General features: G+C 43.2%; 1 long non-coding RNA gene across 1 annotated transcript; it reads left to right on the forward strand.

Moving 5' to 3' along the window:
• Nucleotides 1-2,917: 2,917 nt before the first annotated feature.
• On the forward strand, nucleotides 2,918-13,011 carry LOC144466505 (uncharacterized). Its single transcript, XR_013493098.1, has 6 exons — nucleotides 2,918-3,314; nucleotides 4,141-4,279; nucleotides 5,035-5,245; nucleotides 8,409-8,573; nucleotides 9,924-11,793; nucleotides 12,920-13,011. It is a non-coding gene; the product is annotated as an uncharacterized LOC144466505 (long non-coding RNA).
• The last annotated feature ends 389 nt before the right edge of the window (nucleotides 13,012-13,400 follow it).

Here is a 13,400-nt window from a genome sequence, read left to right on the forward strand (position 1 = left end):
AATGTACCTTGTATGAAGAGGGCGGTTTCTGTGGGTGGGACAGAGTCTGTAGCTGTCCCCACCTGTATCCCCTCCATCATCGGCCTGCTCGGTTCTGATCCAGGGCGAGCTCTTCCACTGGTGTGAAATCAGCAGTTGGTTCCCGAGTAATATTATATCCACTGCTCACCTTTAAGGTGAAGTGTACAACTGTTAATTTGTGGAAGGAACTTTAATTGTAATTATGACAGATTGATTTACGCAGCAATTGTATATTTTTAGATTACTTCTGCAATTGTTTGCCACGCACTCTCTCTCTCTGCTTTATTATCGCTGCAGTGTTTCCTTTCTTCATGATTATATACCTCTTCATAAGTGTCCATGATGACACGCTGCTCACTGGGTGAGAAGTATGCGGCACGCGTCCTCTCCATTGCTGCATTGTGCAATGGAGATCTGTGATCAGTCTCGGGGTCTATTTAAGAAAGCCGTGGACGTGCACTTATCCGAATGAGTTACACCTGGCTTGACAAAACCGTACCTCCTCAGCCTGGCTTGGCGTTCGAACAACCAATTAAGCCAGGATGGATTTAGGAGAATTTGTCCAGCCTTGCTTTTCCACTTATCCTGGATTGGTTAATTCTACTTTCGAACAACAGGTCCCAAGACCGTGAGTGATTACGGTCCCCCTGGAAACATTTCCGTTGTCTTCTTCAATTTGGTGTGTGTTTTCGTTTTTGTGGAACGTTTAGCTTCTTGCTTGTGTTGTGAGCATTTGCATCGCATCATCTCATTTGCTTGTGTTGTGAGGATTTGCAGTGTTTTGGTTTTTTTTAAGATATTTTTTGGGGCATTTTTAGCCTTTAATGGATAGGACAGAGAAGTGTGAAAGGGGGAGAGAGAAGGAGTGACATGCAGCAAAGGGCCACAGGCTGAAGTTGAACCCGGGCCGCTGCGGCAACAGCCTTCTACATGGGGCGCCTACTCTACCACAGGGCCACACTGCCAGCAAAGTGCTGTGAAGCGCAGCGCGCCGAAATTCTCGAGCTAGCCCGTTCACACCAGACGTGCATTTCTCCACGCCGGTCGACAAGCGCCTCTGCTCCCAGCTGTTGTCTCCGTCACATTTGGGGCTGTTTTTCCATCATGGGTATCTCTCTCTGTTTGTGTGTGTGTGCCCCAACCCCCACCCCCTATAGTCGGCCTTCACTCTCTCTCTCTTTCTCTCTCTCACTCTTTCTTGTGTGTGTGTGTTAGTGGGTGTGTGTAGGCATACATGGTTTACAAAACCAATTTTCAGGTTTACTCACCAGCATTACAAGACCAATTGGATTACGGAACCAATTTTGATGGTCTCGTAAACATAAAACTTTATAATGTTATAATTATTGAATATCAATTGTACAAGTCATTATGAATATATGTGTGATTACATAGTTTCTAGTGTTATCAGTTAATATAGTTGTTCTATTGTTTTGCCCACCCCCTGCCTTTCTGACGTTCACACATATTGGTCTCACATGACAGGATGGGTTTGTGAGACCAAGACCTGTGTGTCCAACAGCGACACCACAGGCTACAAGAGACATTGCAAGTTACACACGTTTCCGCGAAAATATACACATTGACCCGCCAATTTTACACACAAAACCCCGCCTTCAGCCGGCTTGCAGTGTGGACCAGCGAGCCGGGAGCAGCGAGCAGGATGAACTTCGAAAAGTAAGACTTTCATATTTTATTTTATGAATTAATGTTCATGCTGGTTGTTAGCTAACAGATTACTCTAAAACTTAAGGGAGTTATCTGATAACTACACACTCTGTACACATGCTTATTTTGTTGTTTTTATTTCATAAAATGTGAGTCAGCTTTTACTGGATCCTCCGTCAGCTATCTTAACAGCGGTAGCTTCTGAAAGAGTAAAATCCATTTTGTTTAGCGATGAAGAGACTGACGGTGTTATGTCGATATCAGATATCCTGCTTAGCCTCTGTGTGTGTCTCTGTGTGAACGCGGATTTTTTGACTGTCAAAGGAGGTTAACATGATTGAGACAGAACCGTTTAACAAGATGATCTTGAACGCAACGTTTGACTTCCAGTAGTTCCCTCCCCTGGCCTGAACACACTCCGCTGTGAAGCTAGGTTTGAGGGAGAGATGCAATTTGTTTTTTTAAAAAAACAAACGCGGTGTCCTTTTTGTGTCATGCCAGAACGTGTCTCCCGTTGTTTGTATCACGTCTGTTACAGCCGGACCGGAGCTCGTGTAAACGGCTTTAGCACTGCAGCTAATTGGTAAGCTAATTCTGTCATCTAGTCAGGGTTTCAACCATCATTCGGCGAAGCAATTAGTTTTTTGTTGCGGTTTGGCTGCTGGCTTTCGGACGCTTTGTTGTCGATGGCTTTGCTCGGTAGCGATGGAAGCTGCGGAGGCCCCGCTTTCATTTGAGGGATTGGTTGTGTTGTTTGCATAAAATATTGTTGTTCTATAATCCCGAATTATCGTTTATGAGCTGCTTCATGAAGTTTGATATGAAGTTATGGTTATAGTTATGATTTTAGCTGTATTTTGGGCATATAAACGAGCTTTGAACCTCCGTATCCATACGCATTAGCGCAACTGGGCAACAGGTGATCTGCCAGCAAACGAAACTTAACAGACCGAAAACGAAAACTTAACAGACCGTAGAACCTCCGTATCCCTACGCATTAGCGCAACTGCGTAGGGAGTAGGGAGTCTGTTAAGTTTCGTTTTATCGAAAATAAACCTCTCCTCCAGCAGCTGGGCCTCGCACTGTATTTCGCTGCTGGCAGATCACCTGTTGCCCAGTTGCGCTAATGTGTAGTGATACGGAGGTTCTACGGTCTGTTAAGTTTCGTTTTATCGAAAATATACCTCTCGTCCTCCAAACTAAGGCTGTGCTGATCGGTGATTATGGTAGGGAACAGACCAACTATAGATATGTACTTTATATGACCCCACTTCAAAAAACACGAACTATCCCTGTGTCTTTTGCTTTAAAATGACCTGAAACAATGCTAACTCACTGCTTCTGTATATGAGTAAGATTCAGTATGGCTTGTGTGTTTTTGTGTTTGCATGATCATGGTGTATGAGGCCAGTGTTTGGCATATGAGGACAACAGTGAGCATAATACCTTTTTAGGCCACAGCTAAAATGAGTTCTGATAATGCTGTATATTTGTAAGGACTGACTTGACATGGTATTTTGCAGTGCGGCAAGGCAGACAAGACCCCATTTCTGATGCGCAACACCACGTAAGACTAAAGAGGGACAAAGCGTTGTGTGTCTGGAGATACATAGACCCCATCAAAGGTAAGTTTTTGCTTTAAACCCTGTGTGTACTTGCGTACTGTAAGTGCTTCATTTGAGATTTGATGATGTCTGATGTCTTGTGTCTCAAAGCCCCCAAATCACAATAAGCTTGAATCTTTATTAATTTCCCTTTTTTCAGTTTTTGGTCAGTTTTAGGTCATTTTTAGATCAGTTTTGTAGTTTTTGGTCAATTGTGGTCAGGTTTTGCACACAGCAGCCGTGTCTCCCACAGTCTTGCTCAAAGAGGTTTGTCAGTACACTGTGTCAGTGTAGATTCAAACACAGGAAGTGCTTTAAGATGACCTGAAACAATGCTAACTCACTGCTTCTGTATATGAGTGAGATTCAGTATGGCTTGTGTGTTTTTGTGTTTGCATGATCATGGTGTATGAGGCCAGTGTTTGGCATATGAGGACAACAGTGAGACAGTGTGAACCAATACTTTAGTACGAAGACTTTTGTGTGTTTGTGTGTGGCTCAGTAATGGTTTATAAGGACAGAGTGAAACATACAAGGTCATACAGTAAAATACAGTATGTCACATCACAGTTTTGCATGATTTTAAATATTGGCTTATGACAAGCAGTTTTAGAATCAAATTTCACAATGTTTTCATCAAATTATGCCTTTTCTCATCGAGGGGAAAAACAGTAAATATTGTGAATCTGTACAGTAATGTTGAGATGATATTTGCTGAGTGAGTTAGCAGATCTTATGAATTTCACCTTCTTTCCTCATGATTGTCATTTTTTATCATAATTTCACTTTTTTTAATTACGCTGGTTTTCATTAACTGTTATTTATTTATTTATTTATTTATTGATAGGAAGAGGTGTGTTTACATTGGAGCCAATTCGTAAAGGCTCATTCATTTTGGAGTACAGAGGAGTTTTGGAGAAGACTGAGAAGACTGCAACATGGAATGAGTATACATACATTTTCAAACATAAAGGAACAGAATATTGGTGAGTAAGCTGAATTGCAGGATGTTATTCTTGATCAAAAGCCAAACTACACATGACCCGTGTTTCCACTATGGGGCCGAATAGTGGCACTACGATGATGGGGACATCGAAACTCTTGACTTTGCGGATGGGCCCCTCTCGGCCCCACTCTGCAGTGGAGACATGCCAGTCAAGAGGGCCGAGTGAGGGGAAGTTCTTGTCAAGTTCCTGTCCCCCTCCCCTTACCACGTGGTGAGGGGAGGGGGCGAGTGTTTCGATGTCCGCGCAATCGTAATGCGACAGTTTTTTGTAGTGCGACTTTGTCGTTGGCCCACTTGTTGAACATCTTCTTTTGTTGTTTTTAACTGTGTAGATGGTTGCTACTAGGCTAATGCTTCTCTTCTGCTAGGTTTTAAAAATGCCGCTTGATTTGGTGCTTTCTGAAAACGTCACATCCCGCTCTGTTTTCACCCAATCAGCGAGTAAACCTTAAGCCCCACCTGGGAGCTTTTCGAGGCCGATCTGAGTACCTACTCCGAGGCGGGGTCTTATTTCAGCCCCGTAAATGTTCCCGGAGATGGCCCTGAGGGCGAAGGCCCTGTAGTGGAGACACAGACCCACTGCCCCGGCCCCGAATTTTGGCCCGGTTGGCCCCGTAGTGGAAACGGCCCTATGCAGAAATTTCTGGGTGATAGAAATGCTTGCCAATCATGTTCTTGCTTCTGGACCACAATTTTGTTCACATTTTTAGTAACTCATTCTTGTAACTCCTGTAGCATTGATGCTTCAAGTGAAGATGGGACACTTGGCAGACTCGTGAATGATGCTGAAAAGCTGAATGCGAAAATGAAAAAAATAGAGGTGGATGGTGTACCCAGTCTGTGTTTGTTTGCCATCGTTGACATTGAGGAAGGGCAAGAAATAACCTATGACTACGGAGGAGAAAACCTGCCATGGCGTTCTTGCCAAAGGCATCAAATATCCAAGGTAGAGTACATTTGACCAATTGAATCTATTTTTTTTAAAAATAATGAATAGTATATAATAAGAAGACTGCAGCACTGCATAAGATCTTTCTCTCCGTCTCCTCTCTATCCTCTCTCTCCATCCTCTGTCTCTCTCTATTCTCTCTCCGTCCTCTCTCTGTCTCCTCTCTGTTCTCTGTCCTCTTTCATTCCTCTCTGTCCTCTCTCTGTCCTCTCTCTGTCTCCTCTCTGTCCTCTCTCTGTCTCCTCTGTTTCCTCTCTGTCCTCTGTCTGTCCTCTCTCTGTCCTCTGTCCGTCCTCTCTGTCCTCTCTCTGTCTCCTCTCTGTCCCCTCTGACTCCTCTCTGTACTCTCTCCGTCCTCTCTCTGTCTCCTCTCTGTCTCCTCTCTGTCCTCTGTCCGTCCTCTCTCTGTCTCCTCTGTCTCCTCTCTGTCCTCTCTCTGTCTCCTCTGTCTCCTCTCTGTCCTCTGACTCCTCTCTGTACTCTCTCCGTCCTCTCTCTGTCTCCTCTGTCTCCTCTCTGTCCTCTCTCTGTCTCCTCTGTCTCCTCTCTGTCCTCTGTCCGTCCTCTCTCTGTCTCCTCTGTCTCCTCTCCGTCCTCTGTCCATCCTCTCTCTGTCTCCTCTGTCTCCTCTCTGTCCTCTCTCTGTCTCCTCTCTGTCCTCTCTCTGTCTCCTCTGTCCTCTGTCCGTCCTCTCTCTGTCTCCTCTCTGTCCTCTGTCCGTCCTCTCTCTGTCTCCTCTCTGTCCTCTGTCCGTCCTCTCTCAGTCTCCTCTCTGTCCTCTCTCTGTCTCCTCTGTCCTCTGTCCGTCCTCTCTCTGTCTCCTCTCTGTCCTCTGTCCGTCCTCTCTCTGTCTCCTCTGTCTCCTCTCAGTCCCCTCTCTGTCTCCTCTCTGTCCGTCCTTTCTGTCTCCTTTCTGTCTCCTCTCTCTGATAGGGATACAATATATATATATGTATATATAATTTCTTGCGGGCCGGATATAATTTCTTGCAGGCCGGAAGTTTGATATGACAGCTCAATGTCAAATTCACTATTTAAGCAGCAGATGTTTTACATTGAAATAACTGCCATGTCTCTCTCTTTCATTCTCCTCCAATCACCACCGCAGCTGTCCTCTTTACGAGTGTGCGTTGGCCTGGGCCGCTGCACTGAACGCACTGCATAAACGCCAGGGCCACACCGCCCGCGGCAGTGCTGCTGGTCAACAAGAGGTTCTGCTCCCAGCTGTTGTCTCCGTCACCCCCCAGCTTGACACATTCGCTCGTGGCTCGCGCAGAAAATAGACCAGATGCCGAAATGGAGCTGCGTGGTGCGGCGCAGCCGGTGTGGATGACACAATCGGTTAACATGGGCGGTGTGGCCATGGGTCAGAGAGGGGCGAGCGAGAGGTCCGCGGTCGTTTATAACGTAATGTTATAGATAATTGTTTTATGTGTTTTAATGTGTAGGTATTTCATTTCATTTATTCCTTTTGACCCCTCCCCGGGGTATAAGGGGCAGACAACAAAAAATAACATTAACAAATCAGGACAGGCAGCAGCCAGTGCACAGCAAAATAAATAAAACAGAATTTGTGTATATACATACAAGTAGGTATGTAAATGTTTTCAAAGACGTTTATGTTGAAATAAAAATACCTACAGGTAGTTATGTTTCCTTGTGTTAATACATTTACAAGTATGTTTCCTTGTATTAGTTTGCACTCTTGTGGACATAATGCGAAAAAATTTTTTTTGAATGGTTCGAACCTATGAGTTATTTTTACAAGGAATATTCAAATATCATTTTTGAGCAATTTTGACAGCCCTAGTGTTTGAGGTCATTGTTTGATATGAGGACAGCAGTGAGAAGCAATACTTTAGCACAAAGACTTGCGTGTGTGTGTGTTTGTGTTACTGCTGTTCGATAAATCGATTATACATCGTAAATCAAATTTTTTAGTTATGATAATGTTGATAAAATGAAATCGCTAAATCGAGATTTTCTCTTCAACTACTTGAGCAACCGCTTAATTACTTCAGTGACTGACCACCGCTAACGTATCTACCGGCTTGTTTACACCTGACTTCAATTCATTGTTATTAAATTGAACGTTGTCGTACTTTTACTTATGTACCGCTGTTTAACACGAGGTGGACAGCACGGCTCCATCTGCTCCGCTAATGTCTCCCCCCTCCTACTCATAGTTGTAGTATGTTTACAACCACAGCTTCGTTAAGCGCTGTCCACACAGAACTATAACTATACAGCTATAATGATGTAAACATCCCCACCGATGCACCATAATGTTCTGTAGCCGTGTGCCCTGGGTTCATCTAATACTGTAGTTTATAATATCTAAAATAACAGGAGAGGAGAGGTGTGGAGTTTGACATTCTCTGACATGTTACAATAGGTTACTGCAACCTCATAACAGTGTCTTCCTGTCTGGAAACAACATTTCAAAATAAAAGCCAGCAAACAAACAGAACAAAAATTAAAGTGAACCAGCAGAGTATGAGCATAATTAATTAGCCATGTTCTCTGTTCTCTCTCTGTCTCCTCTGTGTCCTTTCTCTGTCCTCTCTCTGTCTCCTCTCTGTCCTCTGTCTGTCTCCTCTCCGTCCTCTGTCTGCCTCCTCTCTGTCTTCTCTCTGTCTCCTCTCTGTCCTCTGTCTGTCTCCTCTCCGTCCTCTGTCTGTCTCCTCTCCGTTTTCTGTCTGTCTCCTCTCTGTCCTCTCTCTGTCTCCTCTGTGTCCTTTCTCTGTCCTCTCTCTGTCTCCTTTCTGTCTCCTCTCTGTCCTCTCTCTGTCTCCTCTCCGTCCTCTCTCTGTCTCCTCTCTGTCCTCTCTCTCTCCTCTCTCTGTCTCCTCTGTGTCCTTTCTCCGTCCTCTCTCTGTCTCCTTTCTGTCTCCTCTCTGTCCTCTCTCTGTCTCCTCTCCGTCCTCTCTCTGTCTCCTCTCTGTCCTCTCTCTGTCTTTTCTCTGTCCTCTGTCCGTCCCCTCTGTCTCCTCTCTCTGATAGGGATATAATATATATATAATTTCTTGCGGGCCGGAAGTTTGATATGTCAGCTCAATGTCAAATTCAGTATTTAAGCAGCAGATGTTTTACATTGAAATAACTGCCATGTCTCTCTCTTTCATTCTCCTCTGGTTTTCCCTTTTTGCCTCTCCATCAGCCTATGGCTCCAACTACAGTTGAGAAACCTGTTCTCCACACACCAGTCCTCTCTCCAGCTACAAGTCACACACCAGTCGTGTTTCCGTCTACAGGCCACACACCAGTCGTGTCTCCGTCTACAGGCCACACACCATTCCTCTCCTCCACAGTGCTCCCCGAAGAGGTTTGTCAGTACTTTTGTCGGTGTAGCTTTACACACAGGAAATGCTTTCACATGACCTGAAATGATGCTCACTTTCTGCCTTTGTATATGACTTATGATTTGGTATGGTCCTATAACCTTGTATGTTTTGTGTGTAAGCCTACTCATAGTGTTTGAGGCCATTGTTTGATATATGAGGACAGCAGTGAGAAGCAATACTTTAGCACAGGCATGTCCAAACTATTCCACAAAGGGCCGGTGTGGCTGCAGGTTTTCTTTTCAACCAAGCAGCAGCACACCTGATCTGACTGATTTAATCAACTGATCTCAGTCTTCAGAAAGTTGATTGGTCAAACTGTGTGCTCTTGACTGGTTGGAATAAAAACCTGCAGCCACACCGGCCCTTTGTGGAATAGTTTGGACATGCCTGCTTTAGCACAAAGACTTAGTTATGATAATGTTGATAAAATGAAATCACTAAATCGAGATTTTCTCTTCAACTACTTGAGCAACCGCTTAATTACTTCAGTGACTGACCACCGCTAACGTATCTACCGGCTTGTTTACACTTGACTTCAATTCATTATTATTAAATTGAACATCGTCGTACTTTAACTTGTGTACCGCTGTTTAACACGAGGTGGACAACACGGCTCCATCTGCTCCGCTAATGTCTCCCCCCTCCTACTCATAGTTGTAGTATGTTTACAACCACAACTTTGTTAAGCGCTGTCCACACAGAACTATAACTGTACAGCTATAATGATGTAAACATCCCCACCGATGCACCATAATGTTCTGTAGCCGTGTGCCCTGGGTTCATCTAATACTGTAGTTTATAATATCTAAAATAACAGGAGAGGAGAGGTGTGGAGTTTGACATTCTCTGACATGTTACAATAGGTTACTGCAACCTCATAACAGTGTCTTCCTGTCTGGAAACAACATTTCAAAATAAAAGCCAGCGAACAAATAGAACAAAAATTAAAGTGAACCAGCAGAGTATGAGCATAATTAATTAGCCATGTTCTCAGCAGTTACAATCGCTACTATAGTCCACACAAGGGCATTTCTACAAGATTTGTGGTTCCTAGACTGCTGCCACTTCCACTCTCTAATTTGACCGCTTTGATCAACTTATGTGAAATAATTTCTTTGTCTTTTGTTGTTAAAATGATAATAAAAATAATCGAAATTGAATTTTTAAACATCGAACAGTCCTAGTTTGTGCATGTGTGCGCTCAGTAGTGGTTTATAAAAGCACAATGAGAAGCATATGAGGTCCAGTTGCTTGTTGATTGTCATGTGGTGCTTATTGCAGGTGTTATGTATGCCTTACGTTTTCTTTTATTTTGCTTGTATTTTAATCAGAATGAAAGTGACTTCAGTGAAGAGGAGGCATTGGATGATGTATGTGATCTAGAATACGTTTCAGGCTCAGAAAGTGACACAGAAGATGAGGAACCAATAAAAGGCTTGGTGAACTCAACATGCCAGGTTGCTGAAGAATCACTAATGGATACTTCTATGAACTGTACTGTCACAGATGACACCCTTGACATTGGACAATCTTGCACCAACACAGTACCTTCAACCAGTGTTGTAAGAGCAGGACAAAATTTCTGCTTCATTTGCAAGGATTTTCATTTCAAAATAGCACGGCATTTCAAAACTCAGATAAAAGACAATTCTGATATAGCATATGCCCTCAGTCTCCCAGCAGGCTCAGCAACTAGGAAGAAGCTCCTAGAGAATCTTCGCAACAGGGGAAACTTCGAGTACAACAGAGATGTACTGAAAAAAGGAAGTGGTCAGCTTAAAGTGAAGCACAAAGCTAAGAAGGTTGAATGTAAAAAATATGAATATTGTATCCATTGTAAGGGTATGTTTTTGCGACCAGAACTATGGAGACATATGAAAAGGTGCTCCTCCAAAGCAGAGGAACAGGAAAATCAAGGAAGAAAAAGGGTGCTTGGCCTAGCATCTGCAGTCCAGTCAGCATGTTCAAGCACAGTTAATGATGGGGTGCTTAAAATGTTAAGCCGTATGCATGACGATGACATTGCAAGTGTTATTCGTAATGACTTCTGCCTTCTTCGGTATGCTGACACCCTTTTCAGAAAACATGGACATGACCCTTCAAAACACGACTATATCCGCCAAAAAATCCGTCAGCTGGGAAGATTCCTGCAAACCATCCGCAAAAGGTCTTCAATCCTAACCTTAGAGGATGCCATAAAACCAGGAAATTTCATGGAAGTAATTGAAGCAGTAAAAGAAACAGCAGGATTTGATAAAGATAACTGTTACAAAACTCTAAGCCTCGCACTTAAAATTGGACACTCACTGTTGAAAGTGAGTGACATCATTCATTGTCATGCTCTTATGGCTGGAGATGACAACTTGATTAAATCCTCAAAAGCTTTTCAGAAGCTATATACTGCAAAGTGGTCGGAGTACATATCCCACTGTGCCTTAAGCACCATTAGTGACTTGAAATATAACAAAGCAGCCAAATTACCGCTCACTGATGATGTGACAAAATTTAACAAGCATCTTGACAAAACTGCTGAATCAGCAACTGCTGCATTGACGAAGGGCACAACAGTGCAGAACTATTCCAGCCTTGCAAAAGCTGCATTGACCAAGATTGTCCTCTTCAATAGAAGATGTGTTGGGGAGGTTTCAAAGATAAAACTGAGGAATTTTCTGGAAAGAAACAAAGAAACGAACACCCTTGATGAACTGGGGCTGTCAGAGTCTGAAAAGAAACTCTGCAACTATTTTGAGCGTGTTGAACTGAAAGGAAAAAGGGACAGAAAGGTAGCAGTGCTGCTGACACCTGAGATGGTAAATGCACTCAACCTTTTGATTGAGAAGAAGGAATGTGGTGTCCCAGACCAAAATGAATACTTGTTTGCTGTACCAAATTGTCTGACTTAGTACAGAGGACATCAGTGTCTCAGACAGCTCGCAGATGAGTGTGGTGCCAAGAGGCCAGAGTATCTACGATCAACTCAACTGCGCAAAGACATAGCGACCACATCACAAATCCTGAACTTGAAGAGCAACGAACTAGATCAGCTTGCTGATTTCATGGGGCACGATATATCAGTACATAGACAGTTCTACCGCCTGTCAGACCCTACCATACAAAGTGCAAAAATCTCCAAGTTGCTCCTTGCACTGGAAAAGGGAAAGATGCATGAACTCAAAGGAAAATCTCTTGATGAAATTGAAGGTATTTAAATGTGTATGTTCTTCATGTAAAATGTAGACTTAAAGGGCTATATGTATGTGTTTAAAGAAATCTTGTTTTTACGGGATCTTCATGGGTAACATTTTACAGAGGGCTTCGTCACTGGAGTTTTATAGACCGTGCCTTTGTGAATCTTGTAGTTTCATAGTAAGTAATTAATTAACCTATCAAGTAAATACTTGAGTAAATACGTAACTTTGCTGTCACACTTATGAAGGTCATTCAGGTGCCGTCCATTTCTTTTGTTCAGCTTTGAGATGGTTCTACAGCTTCATCAGAGTCCAGCTGTCTTGAATTAATTGGTTTGGACATGATTTTGAATGAACACACCTGTCTAAATATGGCCTTACAGCTCATAGTGCATATCAGAACAAAAATGAGATCCAGGAGGTCAAAAGAGCTGAAGAAGAGCTCGGAGACAGCTGTAGCAAGACACAGATCTGGACAAGGCTAGAAAAAAAAATCTGCTGCATTTATTGTTTCGAAGAGCTCAGTGGTCTCCATAATTCTGATATGGAAGATGTTTGGGTCAACCAGTACTCTTCCTACAGCTGACCGTCCAGACAAACTGAACAGCTGGGGAGAAGAGCCTTGGTGAGAGAGGTAGCTAAGAACCCAAAGATCACTCTGACTGAGTTCCAGAGATCCTGTGTGGAGATGGAGAAAGTTTCAGACCACATGAAAGGCGGGATAGGGTTTTCAAAAACACACCTGAAGGACTCCCAGGCTGTGAGTAACTCTGTGCAGCCTTTTTATTTGTCTTTAACTGAGGAGAAGCTTTCATTGGTCCACTCTGCCATAGAGCCCAGTTTTGGTGCAGAGCTGCAGCAGTGGTGGTCGGCCTGGAACTTTATCCATCTCCACACAGGATCTCTGGAGCTCAAAAAGTGTTTAATGAAAACTGACGTGATCCAGAAACAGAGATCACTTTCATTCTGAGTCAGTTACCAAAGTAACATTGACATAACGCTCCGACATTCAGATATTACACATGGAATTCAAATTAAAATCTATTCATTGTCTGTTGACACTGGGACACTGATGTATGGTGTAACGTTTTTAATTTGTTTTATAACCAAATTAAAATACTTTCCCATTATTTGTCCAGATGTCACAGATGATGATGAAGATGAGAGTGAGGAGGAACAAACCATTGATAAAGAAGCAGAGGTGGATTGTCCTCGTGAACTGAACGGTATGTATTTTGAATGTGATCTAGCATGTTGGTACACATAGTACATACTACTGGAAACTAGCTCTAGTCACTCTCCATTGATTAATTTATTAACCATTCTATCATTTAATTTTTTAATCCCGTGTAGATCCTGGCCACTTTACAACAATGGCCGCGTTTCCTGGATTCGATCGTTCTTAAGGACTTAAGAACCCTCTTAATAAATCCTTAATAAGGATCTTAATAAGCCTGAGAGCCCCGCCGGCGGGGGCAACAGCACCCCCTAAAAATGAAAAACGTCTCAGGACAGTTAAACAAGCACGAATATAGTCATATGACACACCGTTTGTTTCCTATTCCTATTTCCTTCTTAGTGAAAGCTCTTCTTAAGCTAAGAGTGACTCTGGGAAACATG

Source organism: Epinephelus lanceolatus, chromosome 13 (genome assembly GCF_041903045.1).
Source record: "Epinephelus lanceolatus isolate andai-2023 chromosome 13, ASM4190304v1, whole genome shotgun sequence".
Lineage (NCBI taxonomy): Eukaryota > Metazoa > Chordata > Actinopteri > Perciformes > Serranidae > Epinephelus > Epinephelus lanceolatus.